The sequence below is a fragment of the Haliaeetus leucocephalus genome, unplaced genomic scaffold (genome assembly GCF_000737465.1).
Source record: "Haliaeetus leucocephalus isolate CR32 unplaced genomic scaffold, Haliaeetus_leucocephalus-4.0 Scaffold439, whole genome shotgun sequence".
Taxonomy (NCBI): Eukaryota; Metazoa; Chordata; class Aves; order Accipitriformes; family Accipitridae; genus Haliaeetus; species Haliaeetus leucocephalus.
This window is the reverse complement of record NW_010972875.1, coordinates 480,996-508,432: the sequence shown is the minus strand read 5'-3', so window position 1 is coordinate 508,432 and position 27,437 is coordinate 480,996.

Sequence of the window (27,437 nt, the reverse complement as noted above, 5' to 3'; positions counted from 1 at the left end):
AACTGTATGAGTGTTGGATACTCCAATTATGTAGTTGCTTTAGAACAGTGACATGCTTTAGATTGTCATGGTTTAACCCCAGCCAGCAACTAAGCACAACGCAGCTACTCACTCACTCCCCGCCACGCAGTGGGATGGGAGAGAAAATCGGGAAAAGAAGTAAAACTTGTGGGTTGAGATAAGAACGGTTTAATAGAACAGAAAAGAAGAAACTAATAATGATAATGATAACACTAATAAAATGACAACAGCAATAATAAAAGGATTGGAATGTACAAATGATGCACAGTGCAATTGCTCACCACCTGCCAACCGACACCCAGCTAGTCCCTGAGCAGCGATGACCTGCCTCCACCCCCCCAGTTCCTATACTAGATGTGATGTCCCATGGTATGGAATCCCCTGTTGGCCACTTTGGGTCAGCTGCCCTGGCTGTATCCTGTGCCAACGTCTTGTGCCCCTCCAGTTTTCTCGCTGGCTGGGCACAAGAATCTGCAAAATCCTTGACTTTAGTCTAAACAGTACTTAACAACAACTGAAAACATCAGTGTTATCAACATTCTTCACATACTGAACTCAAAACATAGCACCGTACCAGCTACTAGGAAGACAGTTAACTCTATCCCAGCTGAAACCAGGACAAGATTCATTTAAAAATACAACTGCCTAGAAGTATTTAGTGTCATAAGTTCTATTTCAATTGGAATGACAAGCTTGATGCTTTGTTGGATCTGGGCCAAATCCTTCTATGGCATACATAAGATGTTCAGCACCTTATAGAACCAAAACCTTGTTATCAATGGGTGTATTGTCTCAGTAATACTGTCAAGATGATGCCATTAAGATATTGTAGTAAAAATTACTTGAAACTGAAGTATACAAACGAAGTAATATATTTTCTTTAAATTCTGTTAAAACTTCAGAACAATAGTTCAGATTAAATTTTAATTCAAGAGACTAATACTATTTTGGGTATGGATTAGGGCATCAGACCTCAGAATAACAATTAAAGTTTAATTCAAGATAAATTTTTAAGAAGTTATGGTTCAAACTAGTTGATAGTTCAATTTTAGTTGACTTCATGCCAGAGGCAATTGCTAATAATCTTTAAACATTTAAAAGTTGTTCACTGAGATGTTTATGAATTATATGAAGGATAACAACATGATTCTGTTTGCATTAGTTCAGATTTATGTGAAACTCAAGCAAAGCCAGGAACACAGAGTAGCGTGTTGCTTCTTGTAGTGAATTCACAGCCTCACCTTTGGGCAATAATTTATCTTCACTGTAAATAGGAAGGTTTTCACATCTCTCCTTTTCTCAGCAGCATTCCTCACTGAGAGTTCTACTATCCTCTGTTCTGCAACTTGAGAATTTAATCTCAAACAGACTTTGTAGAAAAGCAAAAAACACCACCACCACCACAGCCAAAAAACTGCAAACCCTTACACCTATGCTGACAATAACCACTCCCAGAAAATTATTTAACTATTGCATGAAGATCCTGCTTATCTCCAGAAGCAGAGATTCTTTAGTCAGGCTTTTAACAACTTTACTAATAGCACCTTCAAAAATCTTTGCACTTTCAGCCTATATTTGCAATTAACAGTCTCTCAGGCAAGCCTTGAGAAAACAAGACATTTTCAGAATATTTTTCTAACTGATGGCTTCATCCTGAAAAAAGACTGGAATGACCTAATTAAGCTGCATCACAGTAGCTCAGAGGCAGGATTCTTACCAGAAAAAACAGGAAGTCCTAACAGAGAAATCCATTTACTGTAGGTGATAAAGCTGTTAACTTTGATAGGGAAAGAACCAGAAAAGAACCAGAGAAGTAGCATTTATAGATTTTGCATCATATATATCTGTGACAAAGTACTTTCAAGTCCTCTGTGATGTGAAAAAAAACCCTAAACATAATTTTAAAATTCGCAAAAATCTGCATGAAGAAAACACCTAAAAGTATTAGATGTGATCTGATCCACTTTTTTCCCACTTATATAACATGATCATTAAAGATTGAACAAATGTTAACTTTATGCCATGAATATACAAATGATAGAGCAGATACCTTCTCATCATTTGCATTTCCATAGGAAAGCTCAAACAAATTTCAATTAATTAAAGAGTTAAGAGCAGGAATAATTTTAATCCCAGTCTACAGGAGGAAAGAAAATCAAACTAGTGATATTTCACTCTTCAGTTAAATTATAAGTTTGATTGATAAAAGTAGGGCATAAATGTAATGCAGTATGATGCGTATTAAGGATTTGACAGGAAATTGAGTGTCATACTAATTTGAAATAAATCAGTAGCTACATACAATAAAAATAAAACACAGAAAGGAAGAAAATCGGTAATTTGTCTGATCCTGAACATAACAGTCAATAGAGAAATCCTATATATTAATGAGAACATTCTTAATGGAATTCTTCTGGAATAAATGTGATACTGAAATGCTATTTAAAATTTAAATTAAATTAAATTAAATTAGAAAGAATAATAAAAGCATACATGATCCAAGTCTACTAAAGGTATTTCAGAAAAAGCAAAAAAAATTGTGCAACCAAAAGACATGTAAACTGTACACAAGGTTGACAATTCTGGACATTGAGATTGATAAGCATCTTATCTTGCCAAAAAGAACTCAGAAATAAATTAATTATTACATTGTACTAAGTACCTGTCTACAGACAAAAGATATTGAAGGTATGATTAGACCTCTCTGGAAAATTTGTACTTGAAAATAAATGAACAAGGATTCATAATATCATAGGAAAATTCAGTTTGGAAGGGACCTCAACAGGTCAAAACTCCTACTCAAAATGGGTTCAGGTATAAGGTCTGACCAGCTTGCTAAGGGGTTGATCCAGCTGGGTCTTTAAAACCACTAAGAATGAGGACTGTACAACCTCTCTGGACAGTTTATTCCAGTGCTTGACTGAAGAAGTGCTCACGAAGGAAATGTTTATTCTTTTTTCCAGTTGGACCCTCTTTCTTTTTAACTTCAGCCTGGTGTCTCTCATCCTCCCACCGCATACCACTGTGAAGAGCTTGGCTCTGTCTTCTTGATAACCTCCCCAGAGGTATGGGGGACTGTCCTAAGATTCCTGCAATGCCATCTCTTCTCCAATCTGAACAAGTCCAGCTACTTCAGTGTCTCCTCACAGGGCAAGTGCTCCAGACCTTTATCAGAGAGAACAACCTCTGCTGAACAGTTTATCTATGTCTTTCTTATATAAGGAGGTCCAGAACTGCATGCGTGACCCCAAATGTGATCTCAAAAATGTTGAGGAGAGAGGAATAGTCACTCCCCTCAGCCTCCTGGCCGTGATCTTATTAATGCTTCTACCGGCGCACACTGCTATGTGTGTGCTATTATGCCCTGTTTGCCACCCACCAACACTCTCAGATTCATCTCAGCAGAGTTGCTGTGCAGTCAGTCAGGCTCTCAACTGTATTGTTCCTGTGAGGGCTTTCTTCCCAGGTGCAGGACTTGGTATTTGTCCTAGTTGAATTTCATAAGGCTGGCTCATTCCTCTAGCCTATGCCCCTCTGGATGGCTACTATTTGAGTATACCCCCAATTTGGTGTCATCTGCAAACATAGTGAGCAAGCGCTCCATTATCTTGTCCAGGTCTTTGGTAAAGATGTTAAGTAGGACCAGTTACAGGATAGATTCTTGCACTACTTGATTTGTCACTGGCCTCCAGGTAGAGTATGACCCATCAACCACGACTGTCTGAACCTAATCATCCAGTCATTGTTTTACTAAACTAGCTGTCCATCCATCCACCCAGGCCATAATGTCCTAACTTAGATGTAGGAATGTAGTGGAAGACAGTTAAGAGCCTTGTTAAAATCAAGGTAATTGACGTCCACTGCACCCCCCTCATGCACAAATGCAATCATTTAATTGTAGAAAGCAATCAGGTTGGTCAGACATGATTTGTCCTGGGCTTACTGTTACTAATCATCATCTTCTCCTTCATGTCCCAGAAATGAGCTCCAGGAAAACATTTACCAGGGACCAAAGTGAGGCTGACTGACCTATGGTTACCCAGGCTCACCTTTCAGTATTTTCTGAAGACAGTTGCTGCTCTTCAGTTCTGAAGGATCTCCCCTGATCTCCATGACCTTTTGAACATAACATAGAGTAGATGTCTGAAAATATCCATTTTATCCTGGAATAATAACCCCTCTGATATAACCTGAGCCCTATTTTGAGGAATAAAATTATCAGAATTAAACTTGGATTTTGTTTCCTTTTTTTTATTTAAAATTAAAATAAAAACAAACAAAAAATAACCAAACCGAACTCACTTATACCAACAGAGTTGAAGGTTTATGATAATTTGGGGAAAGCCAAAGTTTCAAATACCTCTATAATTACCCAGGGCCATCTTTCTCAGTTCTTGAAGACACAATATGTTGGCAGTACTCAGCAAGAATTCTCTTTGAGATGATTGTTATGCTTGATTGCCTGTTTTGATTCCCCAGTTCAAGAGAGACATCGAACAATTGGAGAGGGTCCAACAAAGGGCTGCCAGTATGATTAGATAGTTGAATGACTTGGCACTTGAAAAAAGGTTGAAGAAATTGGGTTTATTCAGCTTGGAGAAGAGAAGGCTCAGAAAGGAACTCCTAATCACTGTCTTTGAGTAGCTAAAAGGGAGTTACAGAGAACTTACAGAGGTAGTCTTCTCACTAGGTTGCAAGGTGACAGGAGAAGAGGCAACAGGCACAAGTTCCTTTAGGGGAAATTCTGCCTAAATACAAGAAAAAAAGTCCTCATCATGAGAAAAATTAAACATCGAATAAGGTTGCCCAAAGAAGAAGAGGAATCTCCCTCACTGAAGAAGTTCAAGACTCAGCTTGGCAGGGCCCTGAATAACCTTGGCCCTGCTTTCATAAAGGGTTTGGAACAGAGGATGTGCAGATCTCCCTTGCAATCTATACTTCCTGGTGACTCTGTGACTGTTTTGATGATGAGAGAGTTATGGCATCAGCGTGTAAACAGGAAACAGCTCTGTGAAAATTTTATAGCTTAATGGTTTCCAATAGATTTTTTTCTCGCTGCTTGAAAAATTAAACATTTGTCTTCACATAACTTTTGATGCCAAAAAACTGTGAATATAAACCACAGCAAGAGTAATTCAAGCAATGTAGAGATAATGTTTGGTACTTAATGAGATGGTATAGAAGGAAATAAGAAATCTTTGTGAAGTTCCAGGGAGTTACTACTGTAGTTGTACTGGAGAGTTATCACATTTCTGTATTGGATACTGTTTCACAACCTCTCCTTATTAGAGATCCAAATATTATATGAGAGGAAATGAGAAAAGTTTTTTGAGTAGAAATGGAAAGACTAGGGTTTCAGTGAAGTATTAGCAAAAAAAAAAAAAAAAAAAGTGATGAACTGTTATTTCCTGCTCCCTACAATGTCTATTATTTGGTTATTTTTCCCAGAAGTCAGAGAAGTCTTAGGCAGTAAGATGCATAATCCAGTAGGAGTCTGTCTTGGACCCTGCTCCCTTTTTTCTCTCCAATGGCAGAAAAGAGATAGGTCATTAACCTACGGTATGGAGTGAAAGGTTTACTACTTCTATAGCTTTGATGAACACTAAAACTGTTGTATTGAAGAGCTATGACATAAATATGACATAATTTGAAGACATATTTTAGAAGGAGTTGTTTGAAATGGGTCATAGCAAACCCCAGAAATTGTGTGATCCCTATTCTCCTGTTTGGCAGCAGCAGAAGAAAAGTTCCAGGTGTTTTTGTGAAGGAAGGCTGGTTCCAACAAATGGAAAAAGTTGGACCTGCTTGATCAAGAAACATTGATCATAAGGGCCCTGTTGGCTTGTGTCCTTCTACAGCAGGTTACCCTAAAGAGAACAGCCTGAAAAAGGACCACTTTCCAAAATGTGCAAACTATGGACAAACAACTAGGGTATTTATATATTGCTTACTTTTTATGTTGTTGATGGCTTTCCTTTTTTTCCAGTTCCCTGGGAATAGTTAATCAATGTAAATGTTTACAGACCAAAGGAGGAAATTAAAATTACTGGTAGAAGTTAAGGCATCCAGGCAGCAAACAGCAGCAAGCTGAAATTCCTTAGACATACCTTTAACTATAAAAGAATTAGGTTTTCAGTCTAAAATCTTCATGCAAGTTTCTCCTATAGTCAGTGTAAATTCTGGAAGACTATTTCATCCCATGTATTGAGACATTTAGCTTAGCTTAGGATAATATGTATAGCTTAATATCCATTTACAATAGAGGAAATCAGATTGGACACTAACTTTTAAATGGCTGCAATTAGCTACCAAGGAACACATCCTACAAGACCTATGAAATCAAGCAAATAACCCTTTTTTTTTTTTCAGTAACAAAGCTTGAAAAATTAGTTTTGAAGATTTGTACACAACTGCATTTTTGTCTTGCTCTAAAAAATATGCTTTGCATGACAATTTTAAATTTCAGGAAGTTTCTAAAAGCAATTCTCTAGTCACCCCCCCCCCAAAAAACCCCCACGAAAACCCAAAAACAACAACAACAAAAAAAAAAAATCAAGAAGACTGTAGATTAAAGTCATCAGAAAAAAAAAAGTTTGCAAGAATTTTCATCAAATTTCAATGATATTTCTTGGTATCGAAGTACCTTTCCCCACATGAATCTTAGAAAACATTTTTGCTGCTGATGAGTTGGTGCTGTAAAACACAGGATGTTCAGCATGGATAGTCTGAGCCTGCAGCTGATTCAGTGCATCTGTTATATGGAGGAAAAGGGAACACAAATGGAGAATGGAATGATTATTTTTATTCTCAAGTCAATCTTATATTGCATTGTTTCGATACTTAGAGCCTGAAGCTTTAAGAATAGTTGAAATGGACAAAGTTGTTCAACTATTTGCATACTAGAAGACATACACTGTGATAGTCATGGATTATTTCTTTCGTAACAGAACTACTGGGCAATAGATATCATTACTATGTCATTGTTTCTAACTATGTCTGTGGAACAACAGAACAACATGGCAAAGCTACGAAGAGAAATTGGAGCCTGAGGAGGTATTGTTAGTGTGGAAATGTCACCATAAATTTTAGTTCCAGTTTTCAATTTAGTATTTAATATCTTTCAGAGTATGTTCAAAGATCAATATTTTTCAAAGGCAACTTTTGAAAGCAATTTTGGACATTGTTGGTCTTGAGACTCCAGTTTTACATGACTTGCAGGAAACCTGAATTTCAGTGACCTGGTGATTAATACTTGCCAAAAACCTTGGTTTCATTTGCTCTACTCATTTTTAAAACCTGAGCTCAGAATCATATTTTAAAGGCATTTAAATATAAGTAAGCATCTGGTTGGAGTTTTGGAGGAGTCAAATGCCTAGGCATTTCTAAAAATGTTCATTGGTCCTTTCTGCAGTTTTAAATACTTATTTATAGAAAAAGATCTTCTAGAATTAGCAGCATATTTTAAAATTAGTACATATATTTACAATGTATCCACTTTCTCTTCATCTTCCCGTGCTGAATATCCACAATAACGGCATTTATGCTTCTACTTTACAGTCCAGCTGTTTAAAAAAAAAAAAATAAAAACCAAAAAAAGAAAAAATTATATTGTGACTGGACTTTGCATCCAGCTTCAAGAATCTGCAAGGAAAAGGATTTGGTTTGGTCAATTTTTCAACATGTGGTAATTTCTGCAACATTAAATGGTTGCCTATATTCTTTCTGTAAAAATAATGTGATTATGTTAATTAGTTACACGGTCAGGGAGAGTGCCTTCTATCTTGTGTTACAATTTGTCTCTTACTTGTAATGTTCAAAAGGTTAATTTCTGAAAACTCGTCATGGATACAGTAGATAGTTCTCCCCCAAAAGCACTGAAAACACATAACCAATTATAGCAATGTCCTTAACTGCACTGAAAATCAAAGGTCTGTTAAACCTATGAGGAATGTTTAAAATAAATGACCAGTGGGCAGAAGCTTCAAGAAGAAGGCATTTTCACTAATGAGTGAAAAAGATGACAAGTTTATAAAGAGATTTGAGTAACTTGAACTGGGGGCTAACATAATTAATATCTAACTTAAATTGCAATTAGGTTCTGTATATGTTTAGTTCACTCAGGGCGTCCATGTTCAGATCATTAATAAGTTTTTCTAATGCCTCCATGATTAATCCTTTTAACATAGCAGCTTTTCTTTACTGAACCATTGTATGCTGGGATACGAAGTAACATAGACAAATACCAGTGCACATAAACTTGATAAACAACAAAGAGATCATAAATAATTAAAAATGTACTTTTTTATGCTATCACTCTCAAAATTCATACCTTCATCATAAGGATCTGCTAAGGTCATCAGTTTTGTATCATGTACAAAACACTGTCTCTTAAATTGTGCAACATAGCAAAATATTTTTTTTAATAATACATTAGTAATAAAAAGGTGGCTGAGCACTACAGATGTTTTAAAGTTTCATGACTGCGTTGACTTCAATGGAGCCATGCTGATTTATGCCAACTGAGACTCTGTCCTTTATGTTTAATATCTTTTTAAAAAAATATGATACTATATTCTGTGCTAGAACAGCAATGGACATACTTGATATTTTTTAGATTTTCACCTTACAATTTTTACAGGAGAGTTTGAGTCTCAAGTAGCACATAAGTAACCTTTAAACAGATTAATATAAGGTTTTAGATTAGAAACCTAGGGACATTTTTCCCTCCCTCTTCTATTTTGGGAAAAAAAAAATACTGAAGATATGTGTGTGTATATAAAAATTTTTAAAAACAATTGCATTTGTTCATAAATGTAGGAGGGTTTGATACCAGGAAGGTGGAATAAATAATTCTTGTGGGTTGACCCCAGCCAGCAGCCAAGCACCCACAGAGCTGCTTACTCACTTACCTGCCCATGGAAGGATGGGAGAAAGAATAGGAAGGAAATACATAGGTTGACAGGTTAGGTAAAGCAAAGTCTGCATGCACAAACAGAGCAAAACAAGGAATTTTTTCATTGCTTCCCACAGGCAGGCAGATGGTTCAGCTCCTTGCTGGAAAGCAGGGCCTCAGCACACATACTGCTTACCTAGGAAGACAAACATTCCTCCTTCCACCTTATTTCCCCAAGATTTTATTGCTGAGCTTGACATTTCAACATTGTTCCAGCCACAAATCCAAAGCACAGCACCATACAGGCTGCTCTGAAAAAAAAATTAACTCCATCCCAGCTGGACCCAGCACAATGGTGAATGAGAGCAATACCTGAAGAAAAAGCATCCTGAGTGATAATATGAAACTGTCAGATATACAGGTGATTTGAAAGAAAGATATACAGACTTGGAGAAAATAAATGAAGCAAAAGCAGTTAGATAAAGGCAAGAAAAGCTCAAACCTTCAGTTTATTATTATTTTTTAATCTAGGTCTTTTATAGTTACACTTTTTTCCCCACAACCAAGAAACAGCACTGAGGGAAGCAAACATGAAATCCAAACTGAGGTTCTATCCTGTAATCACATACTTCAGCATTCCCCACATGCACAGAGAAGAGCATACACCTTCTCAAGCAGCCTAGCAACACAGGTGCTCACCTTCTCTGCAAGAAGAATGCTACCACAACAGAGTGCTTCAGTTACAAGGTTAACCACAGAATTAATTTTGAAAATAGGAACAAAGCAACACTAAGAGAGAAACTGCCATTAAATACTACACCTTTCTCTTAAACTGGTATCTGTCCCTTAGCATGGTAGGAATTTTGTTTTATGATAGTACAAATAGCCAGGTGCCTAATAGAGAAGCTTATCAGGTGCATCTCATGATCTCCTGCATCACAGGAATGCAGAGAACAATGTTAGCCCCAGTCACAGTTGCAGGTTTTTTTGAAGATTGTCATAGCTTATCTTTTTCTGTAATGGCTTCTTGAAACACTGCAGAATGTCTGGGACATACAGATTTCACTGCTACATCTCCTTTGCCTTGTCGCAACCTGGAGCATTACTGACCTTTTAAAGGATGATCACAATGGTAACGGTATTCTATATCAAGGGGTATTTTTCACAATCTTTCATGCTAAAATGTGTTTCTGCATGTCTGTGAGTTCTAAGTGATCAAAAAGGGAAGCATTCTGCAAGGTTTGTTTTCATTTATACTTGAACAGTTCTGAAACCCTGTGTGTTTTCCAGTTATTATACATAGTGTATATAATGCCTTGTGGAATAGTTTCAAAAGCACAGATGTGTCCAAACAATTAACCAGATTTCAGTAATCTGGCATCAAATATGTTTCTATTAATGTTAGTGTGTTGATACGATGGATTGTATGCTGCAACAGCCACAGCATTTAAATACCACAGTATATATGGTTCCTTCTGTTTGAATAAAGGTGAGGAATGAGGAACAGATTGTGGCATGAAGGTGTCTTGAGGGATTGTTAGTCTTTACAGTTTAATATCACCAGTATTTTTGCATAATAAACCAGTTAGACATTAAATCAAATAATTGGCCAAGCCTGCAACAGCCAACAGAGCAGTTCCAGTCTTCACGTACCATTCACTGATTCCTTTTCCATATGCACTTCACTTTCTCACCAGCTTACCATACCCACCCCGCTACCATCTAGAATTATTTTTTTTCTAATACACTTCAAGCAGCCCACAGTTTGAAAAGTGAATTCCAGGTCAGTCCTTTATAACAAATAAATTCTGTAAGAACTCACATCAATTCCAACATCATAATACTTTGTATGAAATTATACTAATTAAAAAACCACCACCACCACCAACAAAAAAAACAAAACAGAAAAGGTGGAGTTGAAGACCTTACCTCTGGCACTGTTTACTTTTTTTGTACTAGTCTTTTTTTACCTGCCTAACTCTAGCGAATTCAAAAGTGTAAATGCTAATTTACTCTGGCAATAAGTGAAAACAATTTTAAGTTGTGAGCTTACAATACTGTGATAGGTTGACCCTGGCTGAACATCAGGTGCCCACCAAAGCTGTTCTATCACTCCCCCTCCTCAGCTGGACAGGGGAGAGAAAATATAACAAAGAGCTTGTGGGTCGAGATAAGGACAAGAGAGATCACTCACCAATTACCGTCACGGGCAAAACAGACTCAGCTTGGGGAAAATTAACTCAATTTATTACAAATCAACCAGAGTAGGGCAATGAGAAATAAAACCAAATCTCAAACCACCTTCCCTCCACCGCTCCCATGTTCCTGGGCACAACTTCACTCCCGGATTCCCTACCAAGCCCCCCAGTAGCACAGGGGGACAGGGAATGGGGTTTACGGTCAGTTCATCACACGTTATTTTCTGCCGCTTCATCCTCCTGAGGGGGAGGACTCATCACACTCTTCCCCTGCTCCAGCATGGGTCCTTTCCACGGCGTGCAGTCCTTCAGGAGCACACTGCTCCAGTGTGGGTCCCCTACAGGGTCACAAGTCCTGCCAGAAAACCTGCTCCGTGGGCTCCTTTCTCCACAGAGCCGCAGGTCCTGCCAGGAGCCTGCTCCAGCTTGGGTTCCCATGGGGTCACAGCCTCCTTCAGGAACCCACCTGCTCTGGCGTGGGGTCCTCCCCGGGCTGCAGGTGGATATCTGCTCCACCGTGGACCTCCCTGGGCTGCAGGGGGACAGCCTGCCTCACCAGGGTCTTCCCCACGGGCTGCAGGGGAATCTCTGCTCCGGCGCCTGGAGCATCTCCTCCCCCTCCTTCACTGACCTTGGTGTCTGCAGGGTTGTTTTCTCTTACATATTCTCACTCCTCTCTCCGGCTGCAGTTTCCCTCTCTCCCAACTTTTTTTTCCTTCTTAAAAATGTTATCACAGAGGCGTTACCACTATTGCTGATTGGCTCAGCCTTGGCCGGCAGCGGGTCCGTCTTAGAGCCGGCTGGTATGGGCTCTCTCGAACACAGGGGAAACTTCCAGCAGCTTCTTACAGAAGCCACCCCTGTAACCCCCCTCAGCTACCAAAACCTCACCACACAAAGCCAATACAAATACCTTTGCAATACATGAATACAAAGCTAGGTGCTTCCCAGCTCAGTGAGATTTAATGTGCAAACCTTATATAAATGCTGGCATCTGTCCAACCATCTCCAAGTTCCATTTGTTACCCTCATCACCTTTGGATGAAGATGAAAACCTCATCAACCATTAGGATGAAGATGAAAACCTAAAAAGAAATTTGCAAGTATTTCACTTGAGAACCTCATAGAAATTGTGTATTTATATCAAAAGGATGGGTGTTTAACAGCAAGTTTTTCATTGTATTATGATGGCAATATTCTAGTGATTTATGGCCATACCTGCTTTATTTTTTCTTCCATTATAATAGATCTTTAAATTGGATAATATGTGCAAATTTTTATTATTATTTCAACTTTAATAAGGAGAACTTATAATAAATTGTAAATAGTGTAATAGGAAAAATACATTACAAGAATTATGTCCCAAGTAGATAATTGTCTACAAGTTTTGCAGAAGCTGTTCATTTCACAGTGGGAGATTCACCTGGATATAAGCAGAGAGCATTCTGATTATCTTAAGCCGTAACAGGTCCAAAGATGTGAATGATATTCTGTTCATGGTCTACCAGACCATGATCTGTTCCATCATCTGTGTTCTCTAGCAAGGTCAAAGGATGCACCTTACTAAGTAAATTTGATAACAGTAGCTGAAAATAGAACCATGAACCATCTGATGATTGTAACATAATGGGGATGTTAAATATAATGGCAAGGGTTCTTCAAAGAACAGTCATGTTTTACTATTCTAGATAAAAGTTTTGAGATTTTAAGTTCTGTTGTCTACTATTTTGTTGACAATCCTGGGAGGAACAAAAAACTATGTTGTGGTGGGTTGACCCTGGTTGGATGCCAGGTGCCCACCAAAGCCGCTCTATCACTCCCCCTCCTCAGCTGGACGGGGGGGAGAAAATACAACAAAAGTCTCGTGGGTCAAGATAAGGACAGTTTAATAAAGTGATAGTAAAGGTTGCGCGCGCGAAAGCAAAGAAAAAACAAATTATGTTATTCTCTACTTCCCATCAGCAGGCGATGTCTAGCCGCTTCTCGGCAAGCAGGGCTTCAGTACGCGTAGTGGTTGCTCCGGAAGACAAAATGCCCCCCCTTCCGTCTCCCTTAACTTAGCTTTCATATCTAAGCTGACGTCATATGGTGTGGAATATCTGTTTGGTTGGTTTAGGTCAGCTGTCCTGGTTATGTCCCCTCCCAAGATCTTGCCCTGCCCCAGCCTGCCATTGTGGGGGGGGGCAAAAATGTTGGAGAGACAGCCTTGATGGTGTGCCAGCACTGCTCAGCAGTAGCCAAAACACTGGTGTGTTATCAACACCTTTCTAGCTACTGATGCAGAGCATAGCACTGTGAGGGCTGCTATGGGGAGTATTAACTCCATCTCAGCCAGACCCAATACATATGTTTATGTAAGAAATTATAATATATGGAACCAAATAAGCTAAATATCAGAAATCAATTTCCGTTCCGTAAAATGCAAAGTGTTTTCATCAAGAGACCCCAAAGTATATTACATCCTGTATTATGTGGCTTTGGATTAAAAATATTGAATATATATTGAAAAATGAAATATTTAATAAAATTTTTAAATGAATATATATATTCACATATATGAATATATTACCTACAATTGTAGGTAATATAGAAGAGAGGGAAAACTTTTTTAAAAAACCTCCAGCTCCCATATAGCTAACAAGATTAAAACAGAATCAAAAAACATTTCAACATACTTCATGACAATGAGATTGGGTATTGTTAAGGGATTGCATCCACATAAGTTCATAAAATGAAACATATAGCAATTCCTGTGCATATACAGTCTGATAGATTCCATTTCTCTTCAGGAACTTTTATGGAAAACTCAATTTACAAGTTTAAATACAAGATTTGTGTTACATTAAAACATGAATAATACATATTGCCCTGTATTGTGTTTCAAATATCCATTACAAATAAAAATTAAAATCAAGGGGTATAATAGATGTTAACACTAGTGTGACAACTCAAAATATGACTAGTGGTCATACAACATGCTCCAGGTACAGTATATGTGAGCAATTTGAATACAGCCTGATTATCTGAATGTCCATATATATCAGTTGGTTTTAGTACATATAGATTCATAAACAGGCAAACACAGTGTTACGATCACAGGTATATTTAGATTGATTCCTGAAGGACCAAACTTTTAAATGTTTAAAATACTGAAAAAAAATTTTGTCAGAATAAATGAAAAAATAAATCTAATTTTATGCTGTAGTACACAAACATTTTTATAAATAATTGTTCCTTTTTGCTGTCAATACTTTACACTTGTATTCTTTTTGTTGTGTTGTAGGATGTGTAAGGTATTATAGTTCTACTAGAAGTAGACATGTAGTATTGTAGTAATTATGGATTTATCCATAATTATTCCATGAAAGCTACAAATATGGAACTTTGTCCTATACTTTAAAGGGAAAGTAAAAGGAATATCTGTATTTCTTTTTAGCATACCAGTGTGGGCCTGCCATGCTTTTTCTGCTCATTTGGTTCTCCAACACAGAGGGTGCCATCCTGGTACTTAAATGAATAGAACTTTCCCCCACTAATTTCTTCAAGACCAACATATTACACTTACTTTGTCCAAAGGATGAGAAGAAGATGAAGACAGATCTGTTTAAAAAAAAAGAACCTTTAAATCTTGTCTCATGTCTTGCTCTGTACGGAAAGAAACATGGAATTTTGTTTTGTTTTAGTTTTAAGGAAGTTTAACCTCCACACAAATATTTGAATATTCATTTACATATGAAAAGAAATCGAAATCTGTTAATCCCCTACCTCCTCTTTTAAGGCCATGTTAGTCATGTTCATAGCTTCTCTCTCTAAACACAGAATCAGTTTCCATCTTCTCATTGGGAGTCTTCCCTTAAAGCATTTTAGTTGGCAGAATCAACACACATTTACGATTAGAGAACAAGGAGCTGTTCTCACTTTTTCCTATGATCTCATGATTCTTTAGTGCTTTATGAAGAAACTGGCAAAACAGTTATTATAGTTTAGAAGAAGCTTCTAAAATCGATAATCTTATGAAAGAACATTCATTTGAATCAAGTTGATATAAACACTTCCACATGCTGACCTTGGCATAGTACCTGTGACAAAGTTTAGTTTATATCTTGATTGTAGGACAAAAGACAAATTTTGCTTCTTCCTACATTTCACCATATAGAGCCAGTATAAAAGGCAGTGACTACATTTCTGTTCAAATAAATGTTTAATCACAATTTAATAAGGCCAAGAGAATTCAGCACCCTGCAGATAAGAGCTGTAGATAGCTAAATAGCCACAGATTTTATTGGTTTGTGGACAGAATCAACCACCAAAAAATGTAAGAATAAAAAAATGAGCAACAGTGTTCAGGGCCTTTACCTGTTTTTCTGCATGCAGAATGCAAGGTTATTAAAACTTAAACCACTGGTAACAAATTTGTTTTTCAGTTGTGAGGGTCATGCTACCCCTTTATTTAACTGATTAACATTCTTTAAAGGATGTTCCTATTATTCCAACCTTCTTGAGTAATAGTATTATTATCCATCTAACATCCTCTCTGTATTTGCAGCTATTTTTCAGTTGGGGGAAAAGGGAAAGGGAAAGTACTCTATAGTGAAAGATTCTGAATAGGTCAATCTTTAGCTTTTCAAAAACAGTAGCCACTGATGCCTCAGTTACAGTGTATAAATACATTTCCGAGGGAAAATTCTGTTAAAGGGCACCTTAGTTTAACAGAGGAAGTTTTAATAAAGTTAAAAAAAAATCTGGAAAAGTGATTATTCAAATTACCAAAGCATATAGTGGCTTGTTTTCCAGCTCAAGAGACAATGTACTTCCAGGAACTCAATTGCAAGTTTGGGACTCAGAATAAAAATATCCACTTTCTCCCCTCCCCCCCATATGGTATGCAGCAGCTCTATACAGTTATGGAGTTCATATTAGCATGTCCTTCTATCAAAGCTTTTACAAATAATGTATTGGATTTATATGGCAAGATTTTGGTAGTGGGGGGATGTCAGGGGCTGCTCCCATGTCAGACACAGCAGGTTCCAGCTGACTCCGCAACAGACCCACTGCAGGACACAGCTGAGTCCATCAGCCAGGTTGGTGGTGCCTCTGTGAAAATATATTTTAGAAAAGAAAAAAAAAAATCAGAGGAGAAGAGAAAAACGGAAAGAGTGAGACAACAGAGGGAACACCAACATTAGAGAAGGAGGGAGAGGACGTGCTCCAGGGGACACAGCAGGTATTCACTGTAACCCATGAAGAGTCCATGCTGAAGCAAATTTTTTAATGAAAATTTTAAAAGTATTTTTGAAGGACTGCAGCCCATGGAGGATCCATGTTGGAGCAGGGGAAGAGTCTGAGGAGGAAAAAGCAGCAGAAAGAAACCATTATGTGCTGACTGCAGCCTCCCATCTCCCAGAGAAACTGGAAGTGAAAGAGTCAAGCTGGGAATGGAGGAGGTGGAAGTGAAGGAATTAAATAATGCTTGGGAAAAGCTGGAGGAGGAAAGATGTTATTTATGCCTACCAGAATGTATTCTAAGTGGCAAAAAATTAAATTCATTTTCCCCACACTGAGTCTGTTTGGCCTGCGACAGTAACTATTAAGCAATCTACCTGTGTCCATTTCAACCCATGAGCTTTCTCATCTTATCTTCTCCCCCTGTTTTGCTGAGGAGGAAGGGTGAGGAAACAGCTGGGTAGAAATCTATCCCTTAGCCAAGGCTAACCCACCACAAATGCCCAGAAAGAGCTGATACAATCCTAAAAAATAAGGAGTGTGATAGAAAATACAGCCTTTGTATCTGTTTATGAGAGGAGCAGTTTAGAAAGCAACCAAATCATGCTTTGCATTTTACTGTGACTTTGGAAAGTTTCCTGAAGGTTTTGGGGTGGGTTTTTTTGTTTGGTTGTTTTTTTAATTAAAAAAAATTATTCTTCTAGATATACAATTCTGTGAAAAAATAATTACTGGATGAGATGTGCTACAGAATTTGAAAGAAAATAAAATCAATTCAGATGAGTTAGTGTCAGGTATAATAATCATAACACTGCTTAGACTTCATAACAACTAATTCATCTGATTAAACAGTGAAGTTAACCAAGTTGTCCGTTCCAGTGAAGACCATTCAAAACTTCAGACAAGCTCTTTACAGTTAATAAGGACTAAAAATTGTTAAATAAATTACCAGACTGAGGAAGGAATAGATATTCTTAAAGTATTACCTCTGAACTGGGGAAAAGGAGGGGGAAAAAAAAAAAAGCAAGCAAGCAAAAAAGAGGGCCAAGTGACACACTGTGTGAATAAAAATCCATGATGGGCTACCAGTCATAGAAATACCATCATTAAGAAAACCCCTAACAATAAATAAATTGATTGGGAGAATATAAGGGAAGTAGGAAGTATCAGTATGCTTGCCCTGTTCTGATTTTCCTCATAACCTTCACTTATGGTTTGTTACAGTTAAACCTTATTAGGTTAAACCACAGGATTTAATAAGGGTTTTTTGTAATTACTGTGTTCCAGATGTCATTTTCTAGCTACCAGATCTTATGTATTTGTCTATTAGATTAGCTTTCATTACTAGAAGTAATTTTTTTTGTAGGTATTTCTAGACAGTTACCAAGTCATATTTTAACCTTCTTCTGTATAAATAAAATAGGCTGAAATAGGCTGAGCTCATTTAGTTCTGCTAATCATTAAGGCAGAATTATACATTTATTTTTTAAATAAGAAATTTATTTTAAATCAATAAATAAGTTTCATTTTTACTAAAAAGCTTTAGCATATTTTATCTTTTTAAAAAAAGACTACACAATTTAAGCACTGAAAAAAAAAACCCCCAAGAAAAAGAAAATTGTCCCCTGCCTGGAAAAAAGAACACTACCTTGTAGTCACACTAACAAAATGAAACAGATTTGTCAGCAATATCCCTATCTTAAATCATTCATTATGTTTGAAAAGCTACGTGCAAAACCTAAAATACTTAGAAAGGTGTCTTTTGCTAGATGTTAATCATGTGTCAAGTGATGACAGGTGAGGTCCATAACCTGAGAACTACATGCTAGTTGTCATTTACAGCTGCAGCAGCCACTAGAACCTTTAAATAATTAAGCTAGTGGAAAAAGCTAAAAGAAAACACAGAAATCATGCCTTGCCTTTTTTGTTGAAATACATCTCTTTATTGCACATTTCCTGCTCTTAAAAAAAAGTGCAGATCATTAACATATGCTTATCTTCTCCAGTTATTGTGCTCTTTCACCTTTATTCCTTAAATGAAAAAATAAAGAATTTGTCACAGATTCTTATTGTCACTGTACTACTTCAGCAGTACAATTCCAATAATTTTTTTTTTTTTTTTTTTAAGTTTCATTCTCTTTCCAAAGCACTATATGGAACAGACAAACAGAATTCAGGTTTTGCATTTTTACTTTTACCTGCTTGTTTTCCTTTCCCTGCCTAATGTCCTTTATTCCAACTCATTCTTCACAGGAATACAACAGGAAAACAATAAATGTGGAATTTTTTTGTGCATATTTGTGAGAAATAAAACACTTAAGTTACTGCATTTTTTCTATACATTGTAATAATAGGGCCATACTCAGTTCCAGACAAGAAAGTACAGTGACAGTCCCCATCTTGCAGACAATTATGGCTGGCATTAATTATGAAGCGTTTTTGTTTTCAGAAATAGTTGTGGTTTAACCTGGCAGGCAGCTAAACACCACACAGCCATTTGCTCATTCCCCTCCAGTAGGATGGGGGAGAGAATCAGAAAAAAGGTAAAATTTAGCCTTCTCCATGTCCCATGTAATCAGCTCTCCTGTTTCCTTCCAGAGAGGGCCCACATTTTCCCTAATTGTCTTTTTATCACCAACGTACCTATAGAAGCTTTTCTTGTTGGCCTTGATGTCCCTGGTCAGATTTAATTCTATCAGGGCTTTAGCTTTCCTAACCTGATCCCTGGCTGCTGACACAATTTCTCTGTATTCCTCCCAGGCTACCTGTCCCTCCTTCCACCCTCTGTAGGCTTCCTTCTTCTGTTTGAGTCTGTCCAGGAGCTCCTTGTTCATCCACACAGGCCTCCTGGTGGTTTTGCCTGACTTCCTCTTTGTTGGGATGCATCACTCCTGAGCTTGGGAGAGGTGGTCCTTGAATATTAACGAGCTTTCTTGGGCCCCTCTTCCCCCCAGGGCTGTATCCCTTGGTACTCCACCAAGCAGATCCCTGAACAGGCCAAAGTCTGCTCTCCTGAAGTCCAGGGTAGCGAGCTTGCTGTGTACGCCTCTCACTGCCCTAAGGATCTTGAACTCCACCATGTCATGGTCACTGCAGCCAAGGCTGCCCTTGAACTTCACATATCCCACCAGCCCCTCCTTGCTAGTGAGAACAAGGTCTAGCAGGGCACCTCTCCTCATTGGCTCTTCTATCACTTGGAGAAGGGAGTTATCTTCAATGCATTCCAGGAACCTCCTGGAGTGCTTATGCCCTGCTGTGTTGTCCCTCCAACTGATATCAGGGTGGTTGAAGTCCCCCATGAGGACAAGGGCTTGTGAACAAGAGGCTGCTCCTGTCTGTCTATAGAGGGCCTCATCCGCTTGGGCTTCCCAGTTGCGTGGCCTGTAGAAGACCCCCACTATAATGTCACTTGTCCCTGCCCTCCCTTTAATGCTGACCCTGAGTCAGCTCCTCATTCATCCCTAGGTGGAGCTCCATGCACTCCAGCTGGTCATTGACTTAGAGGGCGACACCCCCTCCTCATGTCCCCTGCCTGTCCTTCCTAAAGAGCCTGTATCCTTCCATTCCAGCACTCCAGTCATAGGAGCCATCCCACCATGTCTCCATGATGCCAATAAGATCATAGCCCTTGCAGGTGTGTGCACATCTCTAACTCCTCTTGTTCATTCACCATACTATGTGCGTTTGCATACAGGCATTTAAGTTGGGCCCCTGATGAAGCTGACTTACTGGCTGGGGGAACTGGAATTCCTTTGTGCTGCTCTTCAGGTGCTCTCCTGCTGACCTGTGATCCCTCTCCAGGCTCTGGGCATCTGTTGCTGGCACTGGCTTCCAAGTGGTTAGGAGTGGGATGGATTGAGGTTCCCCTCCCCTGGCAACTTTATTTTAAAGTCCTCTTCACCTGTTTGGCAAGCCTGTGACTGAAGATGCTCTTCCCATTCTCTGACAGATGGAACCAATGAGCCCCCAGTAGACCAGGATTCTCAAAGCAAGTCCCATGGTCTAAGTAGTCAAACCCCTGGCTGTGGCACCAATCCCATAACCATTTGATTTGCCCAATTTGACTGGCCCTTTCAAACCTTTTCCCTCTGGGAGGATTGAGGAAAAAACTACCTGAGCTCCAGAGTCCCTTACCCCTGCTCCCAGGGCTCCATAATCCTTCTTGATACTCCTCAGACTGCTACTGGCTGTATCACTGGTGCCCACATGAAACAACAGCACTGGATAATAGTCAGTGGACTGTATGAGGCTTGGTAGTCTCTGAGTCTCTGATAGGAGCCCCTGGTAAGCAGCACACCTCTACTAGAGAGTGTGTCAGGTCAGCAGATGGGTGCTTCCATACCTCTCAGAAGAGAGTCACCCACTACTATCACCCATTGCCTTTTCTCAGTTGCACTGGCTGTTATATGGGGAGCAGATCAGGCTTCCTTACTCAGCTCCAGCATCTCTCCTGATGTGACAGGTCTTTCCTCTTCAGTCTGCAGAGCGGTGAAGCGGTTGTGCAAGGGCACCTCAGGCTTCAGGAGGACTCCCTTCCTTCTGCAGGTGCTTGCCATTGCAAGCTTCCATTCTTCTGCATTATTGTCCCTCCTCCGCTCCATGTGAGCCGGTGGGGGAGTTTTGGGCTGTTTGGCAGTGGGCTGTGGGTCCACTGCAGACTGCACTTGGAACCAGCTGTCTAACTCCTCCTTAGCCTCCCTGATGTTATTCTGCCTTCTCACCACCTCCTGCAGCTTAGCCACCTGCTGCAGGAGGTCCTCCACCTAGGCACACTTTTGCAGGCAGGTCTGCCACCTGTCCTTGACCAAGAGAAAGGTCTAGGCAATTCCTGCAGTTTGAGGTATGCACTGCAGCCTCTCCCTTCAGCAGCTCCATCTGGGTAGAGGCATTGGCCACCACTGGGGTAGATGGTGCAGAACCCCCCAGCTGGAGCTTCAGCCTTTGTTCTCAAATGAGTGCCCAGTGTTCTGCCTGGAGGGCCAGGTGGGATGAGTGCCCTTGACCTGCACAGATGGTCACAGAATGGTGCCTGGTTGCTGGGTTGTGTACTTCAAGCCTCTCTACTTGTCCAGTGGAATGTCCCTCCTTTGAAGAGGTGCCCTCCCTGCATGCCCTCCCACGCCATGCCCTGTTTGCCTGTCCTGGTCACTGGTGGTCCCTAGGACTGCCCTTGGTGGGGGTGGGGGGCAGCCACCATTACTCCTGGTGCCACCCATGCCTCGTCAGCCATTCTCTCTGGTGAAGAGAGATAATTCCTTAAAGGGATACCTTTCCTTCACACCTGACAGGAGTGGCCTCCAGAGGCTGAGGGCTTGTGCCCATTTTTCGATCACTTTCTTGGTGCCCCCTTAGCTAGAAAGGGATCCCAGCTACTTGGCTTCCTGACCCTCTAATTCCAGGCTACTGGGCCCATTGTCCCAGCACTGGAGCAGCCAGGTGACCATGTGTTCGCCTGGATAACAGCTAAAATCTTTTTGCATATCTCGCAGCTCACTCAGGGATAGGGATTGGGTGGTTACCACCTCATTTTTGAGTTCTGCCTCTTCCTCCTCTTCTTCTTGTGATGGCCCTGCTTGGGAGTAGCCTGCTTTGTCCACTTCTTCCTCCTTCCCCTTCTTAGTAGTATGCCACTCACAACTATCCAGCCTCAGGGCAGATCTCTGGATGGTATTCTTAAATAGTTGTTCAACCTTAAACAAGGCCTGAAACACATTCAGGAGACATAGCAATAGGAACATGCTTGTTTGAACATCCCAAGGATATTCAAACTTCTCAAGAGCTATTGTAACTAGCCTGGAGGAGAAGGGGAAGGTGAAGGAGCGGGGGAAACTGTCCCCCCTTGTCTCCCCATGGATTGTCTCTCCAAGGAGAAGAGTTAAAGAGCATAATTATTAATAGTTTCCAAGGGATGGTTCCCAAAGTACAGAGATGACAGCAATGCTGAGTACAAATACCAGATTAGTCTCATGACCAGTAATTTTATCATACCATAAGCCAGTGTTACACAGTACAGCAAAATGATAACCTTAATCCAGCCCTTGGAGACGATAAACAGCACAACAGGGAACATACACAGCAAGCAAGGTGTTATATAACACAACTCTGAGAACAAGCACAACAACTCTAAGAGCAAATAAATCAACATTGTGACCAGTGACTATCAAACTAATATAGTGAAAGCTTATAACTAATTGGCTTTAACACACTCTGGTCAGATCTGTTGTTATCTCAATGCTTCATGTCCCACACTGGGCACCAAAAAAGACTCTTGTGGTTTTAACCTGGCAGGCAGCTAAACACCACACAGCCATTCGCTCGCTCCCCCTCAGTGGGATGGGGGAGAGAATTGGAAAAGAGGTAAAACTTGTGGGTTGAGATAAAGACAGTTTAATAGGACAGAAAAGGAAGGGAAAAAAAAATAATAATGATAAAAGAATGTACAAGCCAAGTGATGCACAATGCAATTTCTCACCAACTGCTGATCAATGCCCAGCCAGTCCCCAAGCAGTGGGCCACCACCTCCAGGTCAACTACCTCCAGCTTTATTGTTCAGCATGATGTCACATGGTCTGGATTACCCCTTTGGCCAGTTGGGGTCAGTTGTCCTGGCTGTGCCCCCTCCCAGCTTCTATTGCACCCCCAGCCTCCTCGCTGGCAGGGCAGTAGGAGAAGCTGAAAAGTCCTTGACTTAGCACAAGCACTACTCAGCAACAGCTAAAACATTCAGTGTGTTACCAACATTATTCTCATCCTAAATCCAAAACACAGTACTATACCAGCTACTAGGAAGAAAATTAACTCTATCCCAGCCAAAACCAGGACATAAATGCAGGACATAATCTATAACTTCTGTCTATACTTAAACCCCTCATAATTATACTTGATCTAAACTACATTAAGCTCCTTTAAAAATTAAATTTATAGTAAGAATACTTCAGTTTAATCTAGCATTATAGAAAAAAAAAAAAACCAACCAACAAACCAAAACACCACCATACAAGTAAATTTATCTGCAAAGCCTACATAGAAATACTGGTTAATTCTGTCACACAAAGTCATATTACATGTCAAAGTATGGCAGCTCAGTCAACCTATAGCCCAGAAAATACAACTTTGCCATTACTAGTCAGTGCTATAAGCTTTATAGGGTCTCAGAACTGGTCGCGGCTTCCCTTACTCTGAGCTGGTTTTGACCACTTCTCTTGGCCATAGTGGGCCACAGGAAAAGACACAGTAATAAGTGGACAAATATTTGAAGTAGAATCTAGGCAGAGTATAATTATAGGTCTCGATCATAGAGACCCATACGCTACCACGAGTAACTATGACTGCCTTTACCTCTTTTATATGGAGGTGTGTATGAGCGTACTACTCTCAGTGAACCTCAGTGACCCCTAGATGAATTTAGTTGACTAACTGTAATAGAGAAGCCTGCATTTGGTTCCTGCACAGTACATGTGGATGACACCATCTACATCCCTTGTTTTATCTTGAGATTAAGCAGCATATCTACATGTAGCATTCCTTTATCTGACAGTAGAAATTAAGAATGGAGTTGCTTACTTCTAAGAAAAACCTAGAGGAGCTCTAAAGTCCACAGTGCCAAATAACCTCACCACAAGATTGTCCAGCCATGTGTTTCAGACACAAATTCCTCTTTCCCTCTTATCCTAGAAAACCAACCTGAGGGATAATATGAAGGTTAACTAACCTCCACCTGTAGGTCCCTATGGGCACTATATGCTATATTGCTATCTTCTGGTTTTATTCATGTGCTTTAACTGCTGCTTGAGTTTTCAGAGTTTGAAATACTATGGTTATTTTTATAATTTTGTTGCATCATGTACCAGATTAATGTGATTCCTACCAGAAATATGAAATATGCATATTTATTTCTATCCTATCCTCCCTTTCTCCCCCATAGCTTCATTCATTCATGTCTGAAGATAGTCAACATCAGTAATTCATGGTTAATCACATTTTCTTTAACCAATATCAGAGAATCAACAAGAAACACATGCTGAACTGCAGACATGCAAATAGATATTTTATCCTGGAACAGTACTCCCTCATGCCTTCAGCTCTTTCTAACCTAGAATTCCTGCTGAAGGACAAAAATAACTTTTACTTTTGTTTCAAGTGTTCTAAGGAATGTAAGATTTGCTAAAGGAGATAAATAAAACAATTTGGTTAGGTAGCAGAGAAACTTCAATGATCCTTCTCCCTGTTTGGAATAATTTCCACTCTTCTGCAAACTGTGAATAAAATTGAAAAGTACTAATAATGAAGTAATGCATTGCATGGGACTGCCTAAAACAGATCTGCAACAGAGGCAAAAAAGAAATTTCATAAGACGTTGGAAAAAAGTCTGTCTTGTTTTAGAAATGGACAGCTTGATAAACATATCCCATAGCAACTATTAAATATAAATAAAATGGATTTAATATTTTTATATCTAGACAAGATTAAAGGGGTTACTAAACAAGTGGAAGTTTGCACTTGGTTTTGTCCTAACACATATAAAAAGAAAGTCCTATGTCAAGTGTAATAAGAAAATGGGTTCACTGCATCAGGAATATATGGAATATTAAAACACTTAATATTATAAAAGTAATTTCAGCTTAAAATCTGGCTTTGGGTTAAGGAACCTGAAGTATAACACACTCAGTTTAAGTCACAGGTTTGTGTATTTTAACTGAAAATCACAACCAACTATATTTATTATTTTGGCATTTTATTTTAATGAGTAATTAAGATCCTAATCCTGCACCTATGAAAAATAACTTTTTTTGTCTCAGCTAAATAGAAGAGCTGTGCCTTAAATGGTTTACATTTCCCCCAACACAACTCTTTTCACTATTACTTCAAGATCATTTTGGAGCAGAAATCCCACTAAATTCAGAGTATTTCTACCTTACTTTTGAAAACCACCATTGTTAATATGCATTCTTGAATCAGAGCCACAAAAAAAACAACCAAACAAACAAAAAAAAACACCCCACAACCAACCAACCAAAAAAAAAAAAATCAATAGAAAATTCACTTTCTTGACAGGGATTTTCCTTTGTTACATTATTGCTATTTTGAGCTTTGAAATTGAACTTTTTTTTTTTTTTTTTTTGAACAAAACATGCTGAAGGACCAGAATTATGAATAGAAACTTTCTCTGGTTCTTGGCTTATTTTAACTTAGTTTATTATTTAAAGTGTTAGAATAAACCTTTTCATCCTAGAGATTTGGATCATATGATCAACTTTTGACTTTACTTCTGGCACTGAAAACTTTAATTTTGGGGTCAGATGAAAGAAATTAAAAGTGACTGATAAAAATTATGTGAATGAGTAGCAATAAGTAGTCTAACACCCAAGTATCTCTTCACATTTAAAGCTTTTTTCAGAGAAAACATTTTTTTGTGTTTATCTTCCATTTTGCAGCAGATTTCCCTTTCAGATGGAACATGTATAAAGGAAAGAAATACAGAAGGCCTTTTTGCACAGTTCTCAGATATGATTTGTTACATTAATAGTTTGATGGCAAGTTGACAATGCCTTAGAGAGCTTCAAAGTAAGTTCATTTACTGCCTTTGATTGCATTCCCCTAGAGTTTCAATGTAGAACAGAATAGGGGAACAGTTTAGAAGAAATCCACCTGGATTCAAAATAGGTAACTATTACCAGTGTTTCTATTCATATTCCTAGATAAAATCAAGAACACATCAGAATCAGCAAAGACACTTAATAAACTCAGATTATTATGTTATACAATCTCTTTGTGATGTAGTTGAGGTAAAATCTTTCAGCTATATCCAAGAGCTTTATTAGTTTTTCCTATTAAAGTGATTTTTTTTTATTTTCATTTCTCTCTCTTCATCTCCCTTCAATGATCTTTAAATGTTAAGTGAATTAAATGACAAATATTTTGTAGATTTTTCACACTGTAAAACAGATCAGCTGACATTATAAACATCTAAGGATATCCATGGCATATGGGACTCCAGGTCATGTCCCCTTTGTTTATAGTCAGAAAAATGAACTTATTGGAACTGCTACAGGGGTTTTATATCCTTGGGGACTGTGCCTGTGCAGTCAAAGTCTCTCAAAGGTGCAGTTCATTTGCTTCCAGGACTGTACTATGCAAGAACTGCTGTAAAGCAGCCAAGCAGAGTCCCAGATTTGGGTCGTCGTAAATTCAAAGGAGAAGCCATTTAAATACAACCATTTCCTTTCACAATTGTGTTTCAAATGCATATTAAAAAGGAAATCATACTTGCCCCAAGCCCCACTTCAATCTCATTTTTATTGATAGTCACTGTTTGTATTAGAGAGATGTATGCAGATAATGAAGTTGCAGCCGTGAAAGTCCCTAATGGAAATATGTTAAGACATAAAACGGGACTTATTTTAACTATCAGGATTTTTTTTTTGTCTGGAGAACTAATAAATATAGTCTTCAGAGATGAGTTAAATCCATCTCAGATAAAATTGCCCAGAGATTGGGTATGTATTGCAATGTGCGTTGGAGAAGTATTTCAAGCACTGGACCAGAAAAGAGACACCCAAGCAAAGAATGAAGATATTTTGGGGTTTCTTGTTTTGGTTTTTTTTTTTTTTTTTTTAAGAAAGTAATTTAGATTTCTAACTATAAAACTCTACTGTAAGGAAACAGTACCATGTAGGCAAGAGGAAGGGTCTATCAGTGCAAACAGTGAACAGGATTTGGACTGATCAAAGGCAGAAGTGCAACCAAGTAGCTTAAAACACAGACAGAAATTCTTAATTTAAAACTCTTAACTAACCATAGAGTCTCTTGGTCCTTGTGAAGATTAAAGGCACATGCTTACTCTAACTCAGGATTACAGATTCCACTCCACTTTCACATACCTGCAAAGCTTATACTTGCGATCCCTAAACCCCCTGGATATTCTTTTCCTCAGCCATTTATAATTGGGTCAGCACACCCTGACCAAACACATTTCACTGGTTCTTCAACAGTCAAATATTTGCTGTACATCCTGAATTGTGTAAAATAGAGCAAAAAGTAGAAAACAGCATTCATCATTAACAATATAATATTAAGCTTTCAATCTTGACAAATACTTCAGT